At 43.4% G+C, this 14507-nt stretch overlaps 1 protein-coding gene across 2 annotated transcripts in view; it reads left to right on the top strand.

Moving 5' to 3' along the window:
* The first annotated feature begins 7278 nt into the window (after positions 1 to 7278).
* The window catches only part of RASSF8 (Ras association domain family member 8), a 90553-nt gene continuing 83324 nt past the window's right edge, over positions 7279 to 14507 (top strand). For both annotated transcript variants that reach the window (XM_063357340.1, XM_063357330.1), the window contains exon 1: positions 7279 to 7612. The gene's annotated coding sequence lies outside the window, so the exon portion shown is untranslated. The remainder of the gene's footprint in view (positions 7613 to 14507) is intronic.

The raw sequence follows: 14507 nt of genomic DNA, 5'->3' as shown, positions 1-14507 counted from the left end.
GAGATGAAGTACTGTGCAGTAGGAAAAATAGGGGGTTTAGAATTTATTGACAAGGGCAAAATATGAAAGGGGTTTAGTATTTCTTTTTATGTGCATGATAGAAATCTGTGCATAATAAAAAGTAGGCATGTCTTTTGGCATATGTTTGCCAGCTTTATGGAAGAATAACAAAACCGTGATTTATAAACTGAAAGTGAATATAGCTATAAATTTATTTAAATGTATTTAAATATATTGCTCATAGAGCCAAATCTTACACTGGAAATTATAATTGTGCTAATTGTATTGGTAATAAGCATGGTAATAAGCAATATTACCATGATAGGCCCTTCAAATATTGCTGATTTGTGAGTTTCATAGAGGGACATCCTAGTATCGTAAAGCTTTGTATCGCATCTGGAGAGAGAGAGGATCCCTCTATGTTTTACAGGAAAAACAAACAAACAAACATTCAAATCATGAAGATTTTACAGCCTTTCTGTGCATTACAAAAGAATATTATTGTCTAAGTGTCCTTGATCAGAGATTTCCAGGTATGAGGCAAATTAACTCCTATATTAAATATCACACCTGTTTCGAGTGCACATTTCCAGGTTTCCAAATGAAAATCTTTTTCTTGTCATTCACTCCTAGCTAGCTACTTTTGTCCCTGTCATTGGATTTTTTTTTTAAGGTGTGAGATTTTTTCTATACTAAACCAACTCTTCAACAGAAGACTCATTTTTAGGTAGCTTGATCTTCAGATGGTTTCTCAGTCCTTGGTTAGCATAGTGGTACTGTCACCATTTAGCTTCTCTAGGGAAGATGGATGCAAGTTCCTATAGGGATGTTTGTTTGTTTTAGCTGATGTTTGCCCATACTTTTATCAGAGCTATAGTAAGTAATTTTCTCTCTTCTAAGTTGCTTGAGATTTATACTGATACCTCTTGTCAGGATTTGTCAAAAAGATGATGCGAAGTATTTGCGTAAAACTTAATAGGCAAAGCATTTTGCTGTCATTCACATTAAAATTAAATGTCTAAAGACTAATATCAGTAACTTCTCCCCCAATATCATATGTCATTTAGATTTCCTCTTATTTGCATTTCATAGAATCATAGAATCATAGAATTGCCGAGGTTGGAAGGGACCTTTAAGATCATCGAGTCCAACCTTTAACCTACCCTGACAAAAGCCACTTCTAAACCATGTCCCTCAGTGCCCCATCTACCCTTTTTTTAAACACCTCCAGGGATGGTGAATCCACCACCTCCCTGGGCAGCCTATTCCAATGTTTAATAACCCTTTCAGTGAAAAAATGTTTCCTAATATCCAATCTAAACCTCCCCTGACGTAACTTGAACCCATTTCCTCTTGTCCTATCACTTGTCACCAGGGAGAAGAGGTCAGCCCCCATCTCTCTACAACCTCCTTTCAGGAAGTTGTAGAGGGTGATAAGGTCTCCCCTCAGCCTCCTCTTCTCCAAGCTAAACAACCCCAGCTCCCTCAGTCGTTCTTCATAAGGTTTGTCCTCCAGACCCCTCACCAGCTTTGTAGGCCTTCTCTGGACACGCTCCAACACCTCAATGTCCCTCTTGTAGCGAGGGGCCCAAAACTGAACGCAGTACTCGAGGTGGGGCCTCACCAGTGCCGAGTACAGGGGGATGATCACTTCCCTAGTCCGGCTCACCACACTGTTCCTGATACAGGCCAGCATGCTGTTGGCCTTCTTGGCCACCTGGGCACACTGCTGGCTCATATTCAGCCGGCTGTCCACCAACACCCCCAGGTCCTTTTCTGCCGGGCTGCTTTCAAGCCACTCCGCCACAATCCTGTAGCGCTGCATGGGGTTGTGACCCAAGTGCAGGACCCAGCACTTGGCCTTGTTGAACCTCATACCATTGGCCTCAGCCCATTGGTCCAGCCTGTCCAGATCCCCCTGCAGAGCCAACCTACCCTCAAGCAGATTAACACGCCCGCCCAGCTTAGTGTCATCTGCGAACTTACTGAGGGTGCATTCGATCCCTTCATCCAGATCATTGATAAAGATATTAAAGAGAACTGGCCCCAGCACCGAGCCCTGGGGGACACCACTTGTGACCGGACACCAACTGGATTTAACTCCATTTACCACCACTCTCTGGGCACGGCCATCCAGCCAGTTTCTTACCCAGCGAAGAGTACACCTGTTCGGTTTTGAAACTGTCAAGGTTCACACCTTTCTCGCGTTTCTTTGTAACCACGGCAACTACAAACTTACTTTTTTTCCTAATGAAGGTCTGGACTCTAGTGCAATGATCTACGGAAGACAGAACTTTTAAGAAAAACACTTCAAAAATTATGTTTTACAACTGACCATGCCAGATAACTATTGATTTAAACAGGCCAGTGAAAACTTAAAACCTGGTTTATAAGTATTCATCCAGATCTTATAATCTTATGGCTAAGGCACAGGGGTTAGATCCATTAGTAATGTCTTCACTCCTCTGAAAACACTCCCCAGCCTAGATTTCAAGGTATTCCTCGAACTTGAGTGAACTGAGCTCTCTCTGAAGGCAGGAGATGACTTTCTATTAATCAATAGAAACAGAATAATAAAAATAATACAGAATAATAATAGAAACAGAATAATAAACAGAAGAAAAGCCATTTATTGATTAACAGGTAGAACCAGGCTTACCTGGTTCCCATTCCTGTGCGTTAAACAGAAGAGCCTCAGTCATGAGTGATGAATATCCTGCCTGCCAGAACTGTAACTATTCCTGAATATTTTCATACTGTGCTTAGGCAGGAACCACGAACTGGGAGAGATACCAGCTATTACTTCTGGCGCTGACAACAAAGAGAAGAGCATAGGATCGCCCTGGTTACTTATTCCAGGCTAGATCCCCAATTAAAATGAGTTAACATATGTGGCCTGGTCAGGAAGAACGGGGAGGAATTTGGTTGGGATTCGTTTGTTTGAGCTAATTTGTATTTCTTCCATGGAACTGAGTCTTGAAACCTGTAAGTCTCTGGGAGCATCCAGAATCCGCTGTGAGAAATGAAAATCGAACATATTTCACATCTTGGAATATCAGTCGTTTGGATTTCAACTGTTTTAAGACGGAGATTGCATTTTTCTATATCTCTAACACAGCATGTCCCTCATACTCAATAAACAGCAAATAATGAGGCGAGATCTAGAAAACTCGGAGGAGAAACAACCAGGAATTATTGCTCTTCAGGCTCCAAGAAATAAATATTAACTGGAGAGAATAACAGAACTAAGAAGAAAGAGCCTGAAGAATGCACTTAACTTAAATTCTAATCTGATGTTTGTTTGCTTCCCCTGAATTTCAGACAGCAGCTCTATTTAAAAAAAAAAACAAAAACCAGGCTCTTGAAATGTTCATTTTACAGCTAAGCAAATACACTGCAGGACATAAATTAACCCCACTCCAAATTAGCTTGTTTTTCTGCTTGTTGAGTATCAGTTCAGATTTATTCGCTATGGACCAAATTCAACAAAGTACTTAAGCACATGCATAACTTTGATCATGCAAGCAGTCCCATTGAGACTATTCACATGCTTGAATATATGTACACAGTTAAATAATTTGCTGAATCCAGACCTACTTTATTTTTTTCTCAGGAAAGTGTTTGCAGAGACAGAGTTGTTTTATTCCGATCATGAAGAGTTTACTGCAAATACACGATACCGAAAGCTGCGTCGATGACTTGTAACTGGTCACACAGAGCTCTTTCTGTTCTCAGGGAACCCGATTTTATAGTCTGGCTTATATTTAAAGACCCCACTGAGACATTGGATTTCTCAAGGTGAAATGACAGTGGAAAGGGCAGCAGTAGCTGAAGACAGATCAAGGAGAGGAGGAAATTAAGGAACCTCAGAAACATTCTCTTCCTGGTTTTGGTCAAAAAGGCATAATTCTTGGAAAACTTACATAACCAAAAGGGCTTGTGGGCCTATTTTCTCCTTTTTCTCCTCATTAAGAACATATGTGTAAGACTCTGTGTGTGTGTGTGTGTGTGGCTGTGTGGTGTAAGGGATTCCCTGTGCAACGCTGGGCGCTAGCACCAAAAGGACGTCTTACTCCTTTCCCGGGATACTTAATTACCTCTTTGGCAAAACTGAAGCAGGATCTTTCTGGGAAATCTTCCTCCCCAAACATCAACCAGTGACACAGATCTTAAAACATCTCTGGCTAGAGTCTCAGGATTGCCACAGACATGTAAGGATGTGCTTAAATGTTTTACTGAACTACGGTCCCTACCCTTCTCCAGCAACGTGCGAAGGAAGGACTGACTGAAGATGAATAAATAAAACACAACTTGTTTAGGATTACACATGACGTAACTGAGTTAGGAAGCGACTGGGGTGGGCACTACGAGCAAGGAACTGACTGCCACAGCAGAGACATCCCACAATGGCACAAAGTCGTGTCCTTGGCTGGTACGATTTAGCATCACTCTGTAACATCTTCCTAACAAATTTTCTGGGGAAACAAGGCACCTTGTTCTTTCAATATAGTTCAAAGAGCAACCAGGCTGCTAGATTAAATAGAGGGTGTATTTGTACAATTTTAGCCCTATTTTATGGCTGGATTTGAGGCTAATTTCCCCCATTTTTTGCTTAAATGGCCACGTCCTCTTCCCTGTTGGAGATAGCCTTGGTCAAATTCTACATGTTTATGCAATCCTAGCAATACAGAGATTTGATTTTCTCTTTTTGCCACCACCTCACCTTCCCAAAGAATTCATTTTTTTACGTGAAAAATCACTCTGAAAAATGTATTTGATGCCCTCCCTGGACATACTGGCTTATCAACCTGGGCAAAAATTACCCTGAAAATTTCATTAACATTATTTTGAAGCAGGAGAAATGTGTTATCTTTGGTGCCTTCATAACTGCATTACAAAAGGGAAATAGGAAAAAGAAGACATTGGAATATTAAAATGCCAATGCTCTTTCTAGCTACAAAAGCTCTGTCACAGCCAGCAAGTGAAATATCACACCAATAGTGAGCATAAACATTTTATGCCTTGTTATGCATGTTCTCAACATCTTCAACCAGAAATGTCTTAATTGTGGCCATTAATTTCTCCTCTATAAAAGGGTGTTTTTCATGCACCAATGTAAACTTTCTAACAGGAAATTATATAGCAAGCGTATAGAAATTATTTCTGCGTTTGCGAAACTAATCAGTGAGCTAGCTTTCAACAGAAAATGTGATGTTTGATGTTCTGGCTCCCAGTTCTGCTGAACACCTGGAGTGGTAAACAATACAAACTCAATGACTTATCAAGTACTTGTTTTCAGTAAACCATTAACTCCCTGAAAAAGGCTTTTCTCCTTCTAGCAATAACTTCTCAGGTCATATAGTTTCAATAGTTTCCCAGATCACTCGCCTTTCTTCATAAGAGCCCCTGAGGAGCCTGGATTTTGAGAAAGGATCTCCCATGAATTTTACAGCTCTGGGTGTGTTTACATGCATCGTGAAAAAAGGAAGCAGTGGTATTCCGAGCACAGTACTTCTTGGGATCTTCATGGGAATATTTGGTTAAATATTTGTAGCAATCAATCTACCTGGAAAACACATCCCTTTTTTCTGCCTGTTCTGCCAACACTCTTGAAAGTCACAGTAAAAAATACTGGGTGCAAACAAATCTCATCCAGTAGACTGCAGGAGAAACGGTCATCAGCACCGTTCCTTTCTCCTGGAGGTATCCCTCCCGTCTTGGGTTTTTTCAGCTTCCTAAGGTGAAGGTATGTGTGTAGCTGACCACGTAAACCACTTGCTCCCCAACAGATTCACCTGATCTTTGCAATTTCTTCCTAACCTTACCTAATTTCATGTTATGCTTCAAGTCTTTCTCACAGACTGCTTAGCACCTCTTCCTGTCTAAAAGAGCATAAAAAGGCAGAGATGCAGGTCAGGACTAGAAGCGATGCCCTTATGTGTCCAGAAGACTTTTCCAGCAGGGACTTTACATCTTGCCAGATGTGCTTACAAAAAACAGGGTATAAAGCCATGAAGGAAGATGTGGTCATAACCCAAGATCCAGACCAACTAGAAGGATTTGCAGAAACATCCCCAAACACAAATCTTGCAAACATATATATGCTTATATTTAAATTGAAGGATGTGCATGCTCTTGAAAATGTTCTTCATGTAGCATCAAGGCCGGGTCACGTGGAAGCAAAATACTGCTCTCCTCTAAAGGATCAGGACTTAAAAATCCCACCAAATATCAAAAAAAGAAAGCATGCTACACCCAAAAGCCCGTTAAGAGGAATGGTACGGAAATAGTGTTAAAATGGTGATAACACAAATAACCAAAAAAAAGTTCTCTTGATGAGATTCTTCAAGTGACAAGCATGTCCTGATCTCTGAACACGGTGCATAGCCAGTTTTGGAAAGGCCACCAGCCCAGAGAATGACTACTGCCTTCTGCTACTGGTAACTGAGAGCAGACCCAGCGCAAACGTTCGCAGACAGGGAACAACGCAGGGGAAAATGCCTGAAGTTCATTTTCAAATAGGTTTGGGGTTTCTTTTTTCTTTTTTTTTTTAGAAATGGTCATTTTTCCTATTCCAAGTTGCAGAAACACAAAACTGATTAAAACTTCTTATTCAAAACTTTCTGCCACAAAAAGCCGCCCCGCTTAGGAGTCTTTGCTCCTCCGAGTTGTTTTTGGAATGTTTTTTTTTTTCCGGGGAATTTTCCATCGTCAAAACCCAAAGCAGAAACAATAGAAAACACTGCCTGCCGCCTTTCCACATTTCGGTTGAAAAAATAAGCATCAACGGCATTCTTGCTTCTTCCAGAAACAACAGAAAAATCTCAGGGAAAAAAACCCAACAAAACAAAACACCCCAAACCCCAACCACTCAAAACCCCGTGCCTATGCCCCCGCCAGGGGCTCTCGCTATTCTTCCTCCTTCGGGTCCGGAGGTCTCCGGCAGCCCTCCCTCCAGCGGGATCCCCGGCTCCCTGCCCGCCTCCCGGGGTGCGGACTGCCCCGCTCTCACCGGCACCGACCCCGCCGCCCGTCCCGAACTCCCGCTGCCCCCGCACGCCTTATCGGCCGGTCGGTCGGTCCCAGGGACTCCGCCGGGGGTGTGTATATTTAGGCAAGGCAGTAGCGCCTCTCCTTTAAAAGGCTGATGCCGCCGCTGCCCGCCCGGCGGCGGCGGCGGGGAAAGAGGGGGAGGCGGCGGCGCCCTCCCCCGGGCCGGCGGCGGGGAGCAGCGGCAGGGCTGGCGGCGGGCGGCTGCGGCTTTAAGAGCTCCCACAATGCCGTGCTGGCGTCCCAGTTCCGTTACATGTCTCTCCCGCTGAAGGGGACCGAGGGAGAGGTAGGAAGGCGGGGCGGAGGACGCCGGAGAAGCGGTGGCGGCCGCTCGGCGGGGCCGGGGGGTGGAGCAGCGGGGCGCCCCGGAGGGCTGGGCCGGGTTGGGCCGAGCCGAGCCCCCGGGCGCTGGGCTGCGCCGCGGGCCGGCCGCGCCCCCCCCTCCCCTCCCTCCCCCCCGACTCCGCGGGGCGTGAGGCGGAGCCGGCGGCCGTTGGGGCCGTTGGCGCTGCCCGGGGAGCCGCCGCGGGACGGACGCCCAGCAGCCGCCGGCCGAGCGGTAAGTGCGCGGCCAACTCCGGCGCGGTCTCGTCCCGCCGGAGCCCGCCCTCCTCCCCTTCTTTCCTTCCCCGGTTGCGGCTGCCCCGCCGCCCTCCTCGTTCTCTCCCTCCTTCTCCCGCAGCCCACCCGGCTCCGCGTCCCGCCCCGGTCTCTTCTCCTCCCCGGCTCGTCCCCGCTGCGGGATTTGTGACCCTTCTCTGCCGCCTCGCCCCCTTCTCCCCGCTGCCGGCACTCGCCAACTTTCCCGTCCGTGTTGCCCGTTTCCCACTTCCTCTTGGATTTTCAATTTTGGGGTTGGTGTGGTTTTTTTTTTTTCTTCTTTATTTTTTTTCTTTTTGTGTTTTCGTCTCTCCCGTTCCCCGACGCGTCTCCCCTGCCCGCTCCCACTGGTTCCCGTCCTTTCGCTTCTCCGTTCGCTACTTCCCCAGCTCCCGCCAGCTCTTCCTCTCTCCTGGCATTCTGGCATTTTGTCTTTTTCCTTCCTTCGGGCATCGTGCGGAAAAGTAAGGGCTATTTCTCTGTGTCCTTGGGAAAGGGAGTTCAGAAGCTACTTTTCTTATGCAGGGAAATCTTTGTAGTAGGTTTTTTTTTTATTCTACTCCTTCTTACTGTCCCGTAAAAGAAAACTAAATCTGTTTTTTTCTTTCCTTTTTTTTTTTCCTATTTCGACGTGGACTGTTTGTTTTTTGTCACACACCCCCCCCCCCCCCCCCCAAACAGTGCCGATTTGTTTTACGATTAATCTCTCTCGTTCCTGCCCCAGACCTTCCCTCTTTCTTTCTCCCCCAGTAAAAAAAAAAAAGATTAAAAGAAAATCTGTTTTGCCAGCAGGGAATGTATGAGACTTGTTCTTTTTTTTTTATGGGGGAGAGTGGGAGACTTGATGAGAAAAGCTTCAGCAAATACAGTACTGTAGAACAATACAGTGAGATGAACTTTAAAGGGTAAGAAAATGGATTCTGCTCCTTGGTTTATGCAGCTTTAAACTATTGGTGAGAAGGTCTGGTCCAGGGTCCGGTTTGGGGTTGGAGTAGTCCAGCGTGTGCCAACCTTTCTTCTGTTCAGCAAAGCAGCATTTGAATATGCCAGCAGAGTGGTGTGCTAAATTGTGGTTCAGTGTCGCTTGTGGATCTCATCAGTGTGGAAAATCAGAAGCGGGGAAAGGGTACAGATTTCAGCGTCCCCTTTAGAATTACACCTGTCACGCTTTCCATCCCCAAACTGCAGAAGTATCGGAGGTTGACACATTAACAAAATTCCTGGAAAATGCTGACCTCCGTGTCAAAAAGTGCCGTCGTGTGGTTTATGAAGTCTGGTTCGGACCTCATAAGCCTCAGCTCTAATCTGCATCGCACATTTAAATTAAGTATGCGCTGGGCTGTGGAGAGCAAGTAAATCAATTGCCTAATGAGTTCTGCAAAGACACCTGTTTAAGGGTTTTCAAGCTCCCAGTTAATTGTGTTTGGTAGTGGTGTGATTGTGTGAGATGTTGTAAAAGTAGAGCGCCATGTGTTTTTTCACTAGAGAATACATAGTTCATGAATAAAATGTCAACTTTTTATGTCAGAAGGAAGCAGCGTGGATCTTGGTTGTGTTACCTCTTTTGATAATACCATTCCAGAAGGACCGCAAGGTTAGGTGGCTAAATTGCAAATTAAGTAAGCCCTACTTTTTTTCCCCCCTTTCTTTAAGGAGGAGAGAAAATTACTATTTCAGATTGAATTTTGTTTGATCATATCTAATTAGAAAGTAGGCTAGACTTCAAACCAGAAGTATTTCTCTTTTTGTGTCTTATAGCAAAAAATGATTTGATGTGTGCTCAGTTGCTGAGGGAACTGAAACGACTGCTTGGCAGTCCTAGTGTTTAGTGGTATGCCCTTTACTCTGAGACAACTGAGAGAATTAAGGTAGTTTACTTCTTACACTTAAGAAATCACTCCATCCTTCTCTTCCCCCCCCCCAAAGCCCAACTGAATTTGATCAGTTGTTTGAATTAATCCTCTTTTTTAATCTTCCCTGGAGATGAAAAACTTGGGGATAGGGGGAAATATAAGCAGAAAAATAACAAGTCATATTAGCAAGAAGTTTAAGTCTTTTAAAACTGTACCTTGAACCGTTTCTGGAAAACACCACCAATAATTCTAAAGAGCCAAATTAAGTTGATTAGCATCACTTTTTAAAATCCTTTTGAGGGAAGCCCTGAAAAGGAACATGTGAAAAAGAAAGGAGGAGATTGAATTGCTGAAGTGCAGAGCTGAGCACTGAGGATGGTGGGTTCTGTTCCAGCTTCTGCCATCGCATGGCAGTATGACCTCTGCCTAAGCTGCCTTCCTGCCTGTGCCTCATAGCATAGGGAGATTTTCCTGAATCCCTGCTAAGGGCTTTTACACATGATTTTAAGAATAATTACGTGTAAATGTATCACTCCTTGTTTACTTGCGGTTTTAAATGCTGATCAGATGGTAGTTTTGCTTGTGCTAATATTCATTCTTTGAAAGTTGTAAAGAACAACTCTTGATCATCACCATTTATTTTTTAAGTGGCGTAAGATTTTTTTGCATTGCTGTAATGGTTTTGAGACTAGAGTTACGTTTAGCCGCTGTATATCTCTGACAATACCCACGTATGCTTCTTCTGTGGTACCTTAACAGTCTGCCCCAAGCTGAATTTGAAGGGCATTGCTGGCCTCTCCAGAAAGAAACTCTATTAAATTGAATTGCAGGGTGGAAAACTGTCTTGTGGGGTCTGGGCTGAGGACCCCCCTCAGTGTGATTCGTGGAGTTCCCGGTATTTTTTTTTTTTTTCTGGTGAGCTCTGTAATTATGAGATTGGCTTAGCACATGTGGGGTTTTTGTTTGCTTTCTAATTTTAGGGTTTTTTTTCTTGGATTTTTGAGTCTTTAAGATCTCTATCTTGAAATTAAATGTGAATGTTGTGTGGTTTTCTAGGGCTTTTTTGAAAGCTCAGGTTTTCTTGTAATTCTTTTCATGCTGGGGTTGCGACTTTACGGCATAATGGGATGTATTATAATCTCAATGCCTGTCTTCCTGTGGTGTTTGAGACTTGTAGACTTTGTAAATACAAAGCTCTACCCTGTTGCAGGTAGTTCTCTCTTCTCGGTGAAAATGAGAGACTTGATTCTGTTGAAACTTGCTATTAGGCAGCTGCAACAGCTTTGGGTTATAACTTAACTGCCCTCTTGCATATGCACGTAGCTAGCTCTGTGCTTCTGAATCTGGACAGTTAGTCTAGTTTCAAATTCCGTTTCATAAATAACTAATTCTTGCTATCCTTCCTAACCCCCTTCAAAGTGTATGGTAATCTCACCGCTTTGACAAGAATAGTTTTCCTGGCTGATGAGAGGATGTTCATGATGTTCTCTCCCGTTACTCTTCTGAGGACTCTTGTGTCATCTTTCTGTGTACTGATAAAATATGGGGAGGAGGAAGACTGGCCAGTGTGTGCCGAGCAGTGCCGTGCTGTTTTCACTGTCTCCGGTTTGTTTCCCGTGAAGCTGAGATCACAGAACTTGTCCTGCTTGGGAATAGACGGTGGATTTGAACTGTAGCTTATAGGGGCTTGTCACATCTGCAGCCTGGGGCCCTCCAGGCTGTTACTTCACTCGCATCTCCATAAGCATCTAGTGGTCTCTGTGATATTGTAAATATATGGAGAACATTGAATATATCTGAGAGGACTTGAGGAGATAGGTATTGTGAGCTTTCAGATGGGCGGCACTTCAGAAATCCACTTAATTCACCTTTTTACTTTTGAGTTACTCCTCAAAGGGGGGAGGAATCTGTTTACTCTCTTGTCGTGCTTGGAAAAAGGGCTTACCCACAACAAAAGACATTGTAATGCTTTCTATAGTCCAGGATTATTGAACAAAAGCGTCTTGCTGTGCAATATTGTTGCTGTGCTCAATGTTGTATGATAACACATGTTTCTCAGCTGTTGTTGATTCCTCAGTGGCACAGACTTCAAAGGAATGTGCTGAAAGACAGCCATGGCCAGAGAAAAAAATGAGTTTTGTTCCAGTGGCCTGTACCATCCATCTGTTTAAATACTTTGCTGAACTATTCCAGAGTGCTCAGGCATCCAGTTAGGGCTGACAAGCAATTACAGCTGGGAATGGAGCCTACTGCAAAGAGACCACCTAGCAAAGGCTTAAATGCTACCTCCCCTCCATGGGTCAGAGCCCCCCTGCCATCCCAGCCAGCGAGGAGAGATAAGGCTCATCATTTAGGGTATCTTTCAACATGACATTGTCTAATTCCTAATGCTATTGAGGATTTATTTATTTTTACTCCCTATGCTATCTTTAGCACAAGAAGGGAAGAATGGTAATGAGGACAGAAGGTCATCTCTGTGGTCTCCTATTTGTGTGTAACAAACCAGGTCTGTAATTCAAATGAGTAAATACTTCTTAAAAAAAATAATAGTGAATTCTTCTTTTTGTTTCCCAAAACATGTGGGATAGTTAACAGATCACTCAAGTGTCTGCAAAGGTAGCAATATGCATTACTGAATTAGTTTTAGTTCCAAAACATCACTAGTAAGGTAATGTGGAGCTAATTACGTTGTGTTATTTCAGACTGAGTTTGAGGAAACACCCCACAACTTAATCCACAGTAACAAATGAAAAAAACCTGGGTACTCTTGCATTATGATACGTGAAGACACTGCCAATTTGAAGTATTATAATTTATGTTTTTACTTAAACTCTGCTATTGAAGTCCACTGTGCAAGACAGGTCTCAACTTGTGGTTGCCGACTGAATCTTCAAATCATGGCCTATGTGCTTTCTATAGTCTGGAACTCTCTATAGCGAAAGCCAGAAGGGAATATTACTACAAGTAAACTATTGATAACCTGTAAGGATCCTTGAAGTTTTTCCTGTGTGAGACTGACATTCGTTTTGAGGATTGGGATGGGTACTGTGGATAGAGTAATGTGTGTTTCAGTTAAGAGGGTTTAACCTTCTTTATGAATGGAGAGTGATCATGCAGATGCACTAAGAGGATATTTGAGCTTTGAAAAACTGCGAGGCACTCTAGGATTTGTTTCTCACCTGCAAACAAGCAGCACAAGTCTAAAGGTAAGCTTGAATGTTGTCCTCTGCTGTAGTATTACTCCTGCCTTTGTACTGTAATGCGACATTTGAAGAGAGAGATCTTTTTCCAAGAGCCAGCAGTTGTGATAGTTTTTTTTGGTATTTTCAGACATCAGATCTTAATGCCTTACTAACTTTGAAAGGAAAGGGGAGGGAGACTTCTAGAAATGCATAATGTAACTGACTTCCATCCAGCTTCTGCCCTTGCTCCAGGGCTGATGTTGTAGTTTGAATTCATTTACTTGCTTTGAAAGCTGTACTAGGTGTAACCTTGCATCTTATGTCCCTTACTGCAACAGTACCTGACATGTTTTCCAGCATGCACCTTGCTGTGTCTCTAGATCCTCTAGTTTTAAAATGGCGAGGCAGTGTTGGTGCGTTCTTTTTATTGGATGCTTCCCTTTGAAGAGCTGTAACTTCCTTTTTTTTCTACTGAACTGAAGAGGTTTTTGCTAAAAGATCTTTCTGGACTCCTGAAGTGTTTGTCAATGTTTCCGAGCCATTATTCAAAGGGGGTTTGGAGTTTCCAGAGCAACCTTTTGAAACTTTGTTTTATCATCAGTCAGCAGTTTCATGAGCACGGATAAGAAAAGGCTGTAATTCCACTAAGCGGCCAGATGTTTTGCGTCTGTGCCAAAGTGGAGAGACAGTGTGGCTTTAGGAGTTGGAGAGTCTGCTGTTCTTGTCACTGGACTGTTTGGGGATCTTCAACAGATCGTATCTGCTTTCTGTCCTCTCCCTTCCCCTCCCTCCTGCCATGCCTGTACTGATTGTGATCACCTCCTTTTAAGTAGACTGAGAGCACAGCATTCTTTGTTGCTTTCTAAAAAGTAGATATTTTTGTTGTCAGTTTGTGTTTCTTAATATTAAGCTTAAAGACATAGAAAAGCTGCATGTAACTTGCCAATTAGTGAATTTATAGCTGTTCTGCAGTAGATTGATACTAACATTAACTCTGACTGGTGTGGCATTAAGTGAACAATATAAAGAAAACAGTTTCCAATGCAAACAGAGGGGAGAGTACTCTTAAACTCAGATTGCACCTTTTTTTGGCCAATACCGCTTCAAGACTTCTAGGATCCTTGTAGATCCTTGTTTGCTTCTGCTTCAATGTGACATGTGGAGGAAAGAAAGAGTGAGGAGCTCAGATGTCTGCCCATGTCAAACTCTTCCTGGAGAATAAAGTAGGAAGATGCCCCAGCTAATAATATTTAAAAGTTGATATTGGGAATTAAGGTACCAAATGCTTAAATGTGCCTTTGCAGCTGTATGGTTGGCAGTGTTAACTAGCACTGCTGCCTGGAGTAACTGGCATCTGGAGAGAAACGTACGGCAGTAGTGGAATGCCCTTGTCCTTTTCCATCAGAAAGTGATTGTGTGGCTTTTTAAAACACGTTCTCAGTCATCAGAACTGCTCCCTCAGTGTTGTATGTGTGCTTGCTTTGGGCTTCATCCATGGCTCCAAGTCGATCAAAGCCTATGCACTGGTTTCATTGGGAGCAAGGACAGAAACTTCTAATGAATAAGCTGTGTGTTTAAGACTATGTACTTCAAATAGTGGAATCTGCGCTGATGAGCAACAGGTCTAACAGTCGCTGAATACAATGCAATGCTTTCATGCTATTAATGGGATTGGAATGGGTAACCTGATACTCCAAAGAGATAACAAAGGCTATTTATCATACAGGGGAACATTGATGGGGTTTTTCTTTTTTTTTGAATGAGTTGGTAAATAGCATGGTAAAATCTTTCCTCAGAACTCATTCTAGTGAACAAGATC

Source organism: Chroicocephalus ridibundus, chromosome 1 (assembly GCF_963924245.1).
Source record: "Chroicocephalus ridibundus chromosome 1, bChrRid1.1, whole genome shotgun sequence".
In the NCBI taxonomy this organism is placed as follows: domain Eukaryota; kingdom Metazoa; phylum Chordata; class Aves; order Charadriiformes; family Laridae; genus Chroicocephalus; species Chroicocephalus ridibundus.
The sequence above is the reverse complement of the archived record's forward strand: the minus strand, read 5'-3'. Positions and strand labels throughout refer to the sequence as shown.